General features: G+C 54.8%; 1 pseudogene; it reads left to right on the top strand.

Moving 5' to 3' along the window:
- The first annotated feature begins 1,222 nt into the window (after positions 1 to 1,222).
- On the top strand, positions 1,223 to 6,942 carry LOC129015527 (interleukin-9 receptor-like; annotated as a pseudogene).
- The last annotated feature ends 747 nt before the right edge of the window (positions 6,943 to 7,689 follow it).

Raw genomic sequence — 7,689 nt, 5'->3', positions numbered from 1 at the left:
TGAGCTGAGATTGTGCCACTGTACTCTAGCCTCTGTCTCAAAAAACAACAACAACAACAACAAAGCGTGCATGCTGTATGTCTGTTTTTTTTCTCCTCCTTAACACTAGTCAGTCTTGTGTAACCAGGCTGGCCCTGCTTCCTGCTTAGAAGCTATTGGTGTATCATCTGGAGCTGCAAATAGGGTGATAGGGCATCAGTAACCTTCCCACACTCGAGCTTCCTGACACCCAGCCCCTCATCTCCAGCCAGCCTCTGGCTCCCCCAGGAATCTTGGGGCTCACGCCTCACACTCCATCATAGAGGGCTTTGCCCTTCTGGTGTGCCTTCCCTTGGAGGCACCTTGGAACGGGTACAACAGAGCTCTGGAAGTGCTGTCTGTTGCATCGATACCCCGCTGCTGCCTTCGTCCACCTTCCTGGGACAGAATCCTGGGATGGGTCTTTATTTAAGAAGACAAAAGGGAGAGAGAATGCATAGAGGCTGGGCATGGTGGCTCACTCCTGTAATCCCAGGACTTTGGGAGGCCGAGGCTGGTGGATCACTTGAGGTCACGGGTTCAAGACCAGCCTGGCCAACACGGTGAAACCGTCTCTACTAAAAATACAAAAAAATTAACTGGGTGGCAGTGGGCACCTGTAATCCCAACTACTTGAGAGGCTGAGGCAGAAGAATCACCTGAACCCAGGAGTCGGAGGTTGCAGTGAGCCGAGATCACGCCACTGCACTCCAGCCTCCAGCCTGGGCAACAGAGGGAGACTCCGTCTCAAAAAAAAAAAAAGAGAGAGAGAAGAAAAAAAGAATGCATAGAGACCATCTGTGTGACCCTGCGCAAGTCATTTTCCCTGCTTCACTCCTTGGGACTCAGCCTGTGAATGGGGACAGTGCTTCTCCCTTACAGAGCTGTTCTGAGAATTTTCATAGAGAATGCACCTGTGGTGGTTGTAAGTAGTGACTGGTTCCCCCAATCCTGACTCCCCTGCAGAATGGGGCCTGGGCCCAGGGACAGGGGATGGGCTGGCAGAGGATGCCCATCCTAGAGAGGAGCCTTCTTGGTGGACGTGGAGACCTAGCTAAGTCAGAGTCCAGATCTAAGTTTGAGGGCACATCTGACACCCTGAAGCCATGAGTCTTTGGCTGGGTCAAGTGCCTTTCTGAGCTTCAGTTCCTTATCAGTAAACTCTGGGTAGTGATGCCCAGTGTCTTTCACAGGACACCGTGTGAGTGCAGATGGAGACCCATGGAGCACTCTGCTGGGGAGCAATTCATGGGGAGCACCCCTCCAGAGAGGGATGGCTCGCACAGGCCCTCAGCCCAGGCCCTTGCAGGCTGGACCTTGGAGAGTGAGGCCCTGAGGCGAGACATGGGCACCTGGCTCCTGGCCTGCACTTGCGTCTGCACCTGTGTCTGCTCTGGAGTCTGTCTCAGGGGAAGGATGAGGTGAGGGCTGGGCACTAGTGTCTGTATGAGGTGTGTGGAGAACTAGGGCATGTTTGGGGGACTGGTTTGTCTGATGTTGAGACCCTAGGGAAAGTTTGGCCCAAACTGTGCTGGGGCATGTCCTCTAGGGTTCAGCCTGGAACTCAGTCTCTATTCTTGCTTCCTTTACCTCCCTATCTTCAGTCCCTGGACAGACCTTAGTCTCCCTTCCTTCACCCTCTTGACGCCTCTCTGGGTCTGACTTGCCCATGTACCATGGGTCAGAGCCCATCACTTCCCAGGCCTCCCAGTGCTTTCCTGGACAGATTCTGGGATCATTCACTGGTAACTGCCCTGCTAGGGTGTCAGCTGTCAGATCCCCCCGCAACCCCCCAACTCAGCTCTGCCCTGAAGCACTCAATGTGGGCTCCCGACCTTCACTGTCTCCAGGGCCAAGGGCTGGAACCTCCACCTGCCTCACCAACAACATTCTCAGGATCGATTGCCACTGGTCTGCCCCAGAGCTGGGCCAGGGCTCCAGCCCCAGGCTCCTCTTCACTAGGTGAGGGTGGAGGGCCATGCCCAGCTGGACAGGGATGAGGGTGGGGTCCCCAGGATTGCAGCAGATATGCCAGGATAGTGTAGCAACCCCGTGGTGCTGACACATGCCCTTTCCAGCAACCAGGCTCCTGGTGGCACACGTAAGTACATCTTGCGGGGCAGTGAGTGCACTGTTGTGCTGCCGCCTGAGGCGGTGCTCCTGCCGTCCGACAATTTCATCATCACTTTCCAAATGCGTGTCTGGGAGGGAGCAGGTCAGCCTGGTGGACCCGGAGTACCTGCCCCGGAGACACGGTGAGCAGCGGCTATAGGCCTGGGGCGGGGCCCCTTGGCAAGAACATCCTGGCTGCTTGGGGGCTGGGAGCAGGGCCCTGCAGCCTGGGACCCCTGTGGCCCAGTGAGTGTTCTCAGTCCCAGCCAAGTAAGATCCAGGGCTGGGGTCAGGCTTGGCCCCTGGGAGGGGAGGGCCCACATGGTTACTGCAGGGGCAGGGTTTTGTAGAAATAAAGATGCAGGGCTGCTAGTTGGGGCAGTGGCTGGCACTTAAGTCATGTGAAATGCACTTCAGTCATACCAGGAAGGACTCCAGTAAGATGCTGGGAAGAACTCCCAGCAGCAGACTGTGAAGGAAAGGGGAAGCAAGATTTAGAAACCACCTAGTCTAGCTGCAGAGGTCAGAGGAAGTCATTGCTGTCCTGTCCCTCCTGAAGGTTTTCTGGACCAGTCTCCCAGTGAGGTGCTTGGTCTGAGAGGGCCTTGACCATGCCCCTTGGGAATCTTTCAGATCCCCAGTCTTGGGTGTGCTGACTGACACACCCAGACCCATGGGGCTTCAGCCTGACGTAGATTCACTCTGTTCCAGTGAAGCTGGACCCACTCTGAGTTGCAGAGCTGTAGGGAAAAGAGAGATCAGACTGTCACTGTGTCTGTGTAGAAAGGGAAGACATAAGAGACTCTATTTTGAAAAAGACCTGTACTTTAAACAATTGCTTTGCTGAGATGTTGTTAATTTGTAGCTTTGCCCCAGCCACTTTGACCCAACTTGGAGCTCACAAAAACGTGTGTTGTATAAAATCAAGGTTTAAGGGATCTAGGGCTGTGCAGGACGTGCCTTGTTAACAAAATGTTTACAAGCGGTGTACTTGGTAAAAGTCATTGCCATTCTCTAGTCTCAATAAACCAGGGGCACAATGCACTGTGGAAAGCCGCAGGGACCTCTGCCCTTGAAAGCTGGGTATTGTCCAAGGTTTCTCCCAATGTGATAGTCTGAAATATGGCCTTGTGGGATGAGAAAGACCTGACCGTCCCCCAGCCCGACACCCGTAAAGGGTCTGTGCTGAGGAGGATAGTAAAAGAGGAAGGCCTCTTGCAGTTGAGATAGAGGAGGGCCACTGTCTCCTGCCTGCCCCTGGGAACTGAATGTCTCAGTGTAAAACCCTTGTACATTTGTTGAATTCTGAGATAGGAGAAAAGCTGCCCTGTGGCGGGAGGCGAGACATGTTGGCAGCGATGCTGCCTTGTTATTCTTTACTCCGCTGAGATGTTTGGGTGGAGAGAAACATAAATCTGGCTTACGTGTACGTCCAGGCATAGTACCTTCCCTTGAACCTAATTATGACATAGATTCTTTTGCTCACATGTTTTTTGCTGACCTTCTCCTTATTATCACCCTGCTCTCCTACTACATTCCTTTTTACTGAAATAACGAAAATAATAATCAATAAAAACTGAAGGAACTCAGAGACCGGTGCTGGTGCAGGTCCTTGGTGTGCTGAGTGCCGGTCCCCTGGACCCACTGTTGTTTCTCTATACTTTGTGTCTTATTTCTTTTCTCAGTCTCTCATCCCACCCAACTAGAAATACCCACAGGTGTGGAGGGGCAGGCCACCCCTTCACAGAGCAACATCAGCTCTGGCCACTGCATCCTGACCTAGAGCATCAGTCCTGCCTTGGAGCCGAGGACCACACTTCTCAGCTATGACCTGGCCTTTGAGAGGCAGGAAGAGGCCTGGGAGGTAACGCTTCGGCTTGCTTCCCCTGGGGGCCTCTCTCCTGGGAGCAGCAGCCCAGGGCAGACTACCCAGTCTACATAAGGAGAGGTCAACTTGGAGTGAAGAGGAGGGGAGGCGCTAGAGCCAGGTGTGTGTGTGCACACATGCTCACATGCACATGTGTGTGCTTCATGTGTGTATGTGAGTAGGGTGAGAGCACCTGTGTTTATGTGTGTGCACATGTAAGTGTGCCCATGTTTGTGTTTGTAAGTGTACATGAGTGTGTGCCTCATGGTTGTATATGTGAGTGTGCACGTGGGCATGCCTACAGGTATGAATGTGTATGTGAGTGTGGTGAGTTGCTTCTGTGCACACACTTGTGTTTATGAGTGTACATGCAAGTGTGATGAGTGTGAAAGTGTGCCTGTAGACATGTTTGCCTGTGTGTGCACATGTGTATTTGTGGGCAAACGCAGCTGTGTCTGTGTGTGAGTGTGCCTTCTCTCTGTGGGTGTGCACGTGAACGTGGTGAGTGTGCTTTTGTGAACACAGATGTGTTCCTGTGTGTATGTGAGCGTGTGCGTGTGTGTATTCTCGAGGGGGACCCAGCCCCACCTTCAGTACCTGCTAACTGTCCCCACCCCCACAGCGGGCCTAGCACAGGGATCACATTGTCGGGGTGACCTGGCTCATACTTGAAGCCTTTGAGCTGGATCCTGGCTTTATCCTTGAGGCCAGGCTGCGTGTCCAGATGGCCATGCTGGAGGATGACGTGGCACAGGAGGAGCGTTACACAGGCCAGTGGAGCGAGTGGAGCCAGCCTGTGTGCTTCCAGGCTCCTCAGAGACAAGGTGGCTGCTGCTATGGCTGCTGCACTTCCAGAGTCTGGGCTGGGTGTCCCCTGCACCCTTTCAGCCTCCTGGAAGCCCCTCCCTGAGGCAGCCATGCCCCAGTTTGACCCCCTTCCTCTGAAGCTCTGACATCTGTAGGGAGGAAATAAACACCTGCCAACTCTGGGGCTTCCTGGGAACCCACAGTCAGTGGCTCCTGTTAGGAGTGAGGGTGGCAGGGCTGCACACTAGGGTTGGTGCTCCTGCCTGGAGGCTGGACATGACCTCAGTGTCCTTAGTGAGTGCTGGGCTGACCCTTGCGCACTGCAGTGCTGAGACAGCCCAGGGACCTTATGACCCACTGTGTGGCAGATGGGAAGAGTGAGGCCCAGGAGTGTGGCTCACACAAGGTCCTTCAGCAGGTGACACAAACCTCCAAGGCTCATCACAAACCTTCCACTTTGGCCCAGAGCACTAAAGGGTGCGCTTTTGCCAGGTGGGTTTTAGGGGAGCCTCCTGGCACTGACGCTGCTCATAGCCCTGGGCCCTTCCTGCCCACAGGCCCTCTGATCCCACCCTGGGGGCAGCCAGGCAACACCTTTGTTGCTGTGTCTGTCTTTCTCCTGCTGACTGGCCTGATCTACCTCCTGTCCAAGCTGTCGCCCAGGTAGGTAGCTGATGTGTGTGTGTGTGTACATGTGTGAGCGTGTAAGAGTGTACATGTTAGTGTATGTGTGAGTGTGTGGTGGGTGGGCCGTCAAGGGCCACCTCTGTCTGGTTCCTCCCCTCCCCTCTCCACTGCCTGGTCCTGGATGGGGTGGGCTTTTCAAGTCTCCACTCTGGGCCAGTAGAGAGTTGTCAAGTTGCCAGGGGAGAGAAGGGAAGGGGCATCTGAGGCAGAGGCTGAAGATAAGGGCAGCTTGGTCCTGACCAGACTCAGAGTCACCGAGATCAAGAGCCTGGGGTCCTAGTCTTCTGCCTCTGGAGGAGCTTGGTTTGTTCATTTGTTCACATGTTCTACGAAAGGACAGTTGGGGCATCTAGTGTGCTCAGGACCCTGTTCTCACCCTGGCAGATGCCTTAGAGAACAAGATGGACAAGGGCCCTCCTTAAATAAACCATCACGCCTCATGCACCACATGTCAGGTTACAAGAGGGGGTGCAGGGACCATGTCAGGCCGTGGATGTGAGGAAGAGGGTGTGGGGAGAGGGGTGTTGGGTGGGGCTAAGTGGGAGGGTGCTTGGCTTCTCCTTGGAGCAAAGGAAAGTGTGAAACTGTGTAACACGACCTAGTTTGTTTTGAGGAATGGATTGCTGGGAAAAGGGGGCATAGGGGAGCTGCTGGGGGCCAGTGGGGTGCCCACAGGGAGATGATTTGGCATGCAGTGAAAGAAATGGAGGTAGAGCAAGGTGGAGGGAATTGCAGGGTCTTAGGAGAAGAAATAGAGGGGACGTGTGGCTGGATGAGATATGAGTGGTGACCCTTGAGGTGGGGAAATGGGGCACAGCCTTGCGGGAATGTTGGCAAGGTCTATTTACACCTGTTGGGTTGGAGCCCCAGGTGACATCCTTATGAGAGGGTCAGTGGATCCTTGGCAGCAAGCCAGGTGCTCAGGGAGACACTGGGTGGGGTGGGAGCCACAGATGTGCTGATGGCAAAGACAGAGAGTCTGGAGGTGCGGCTCCCTCTGTGGGCTGAGGATCTAGCTGATAACTCCCTGTTCTGAACCCGCCATCGCAGCTCATGCTGTAAAGGATGCGCGCCTCAGTATAAATCAGTTCTGTGCAGCCGTTAGGCAAGGAGGCCCAGTTGGGTCCTGCCCTGAGAGTGGGTTGGGATGTGATGAGATGGGAGAGAGGCAGTGGCAGGGATGAGCTGGGCGGGCCTCCTGCTGATGGAAGGAAGCTCTGCCTCTGCAGTGACCTCAGGCCACCTGGGTCCCTGTAGGCCTCTGACTGGCGTCTCCTGGCCTTAGGGTGAAGAGAACCTTCTACTAGAACGTGCCCTCTCCAGTGGTGTTCTTCCAGCCCCTCTATGGTGTGCACAATGGGAACTTCCAGGTGTGTGCAGAGACCACGGCAGGGCGTCAGGGGCAGGTGTTGCCCAGAGCTCTGGCCTGCCCGAGATGTTGGCTTTCATGAGGGTTGGCGGCCAGTATGGGAGCCTTGTCAGTGCTTGGAGCCTTTTTTGTATATTCAGTTTATTTCAATTTATACGCTGTGTCTCAAGTGGGGAAAAACTAGCTTTATTCTCCATTACTGATTTCTTTTTGTTCTCATGTCTCCAGTTCCACTGTTGATGGAAAAATGTAAATTTCTCATGACTTGTCCCTGTCCCCTCTGGTTTGCGGCTGTCTGCACGCACCATGTGCCTCACCTCCTCCTTCTGCGAAGGTGTCTGTCCTGTGGCAATGGGGAAGGGTCTGTGGTGTGTGCACTGCCCTTGGGGCTCTCACTGCCTCTGGGCTCCTGCTCTGCCTGGTCCCCTGGTCCCCACGGATCGCATGCTGGCACCACAGCTGTGGAGTGGGCTCTGCAATTCCCCATCTGTGGCCCTGTTGGGCCCCCACAGCCCAGGAACCAGTGAGCAACTTGGGGGTTGCATCAGCCCCTCCCCTCCCTGCTGGGCTGGCGGTTCATGCCCACTGGGTGGGAGGAGGGGGAGGGGGAGGGCTCCATTGAATGGTCTCTGGTTTTTCCCCTCTGACTTCTCGCTTTGGGCAAAGGACAAGAAGCAGTGAGGGCCCCTCCCTGGGGTCTGGGCCAAGCTGACCCCTCTTCTCCAGGATCTTCCCTCCCTGTGCCCTAGGGCATCCCTGGGCCCTGTGTGGCAAGAATGTCCTTCCACACCGCGGCTCCAACTTACTTTGCAGAAAAATCCTTTTTTCT

Source organism: Pongo pygmaeus, chromosome 18 (genome assembly GCF_028885625.2).
Source record: "Pongo pygmaeus isolate AG05252 chromosome 18, NHGRI_mPonPyg2-v2.0_pri, whole genome shotgun sequence".
NCBI lineage: Eukaryota > Metazoa > Chordata > Mammalia > Primates > Hominidae > Pongo > Pongo pygmaeus.
Note: the sequence above shows the minus strand (reverse complement) of the source record. Positions and strands in the feature narration are given on the sequence as shown.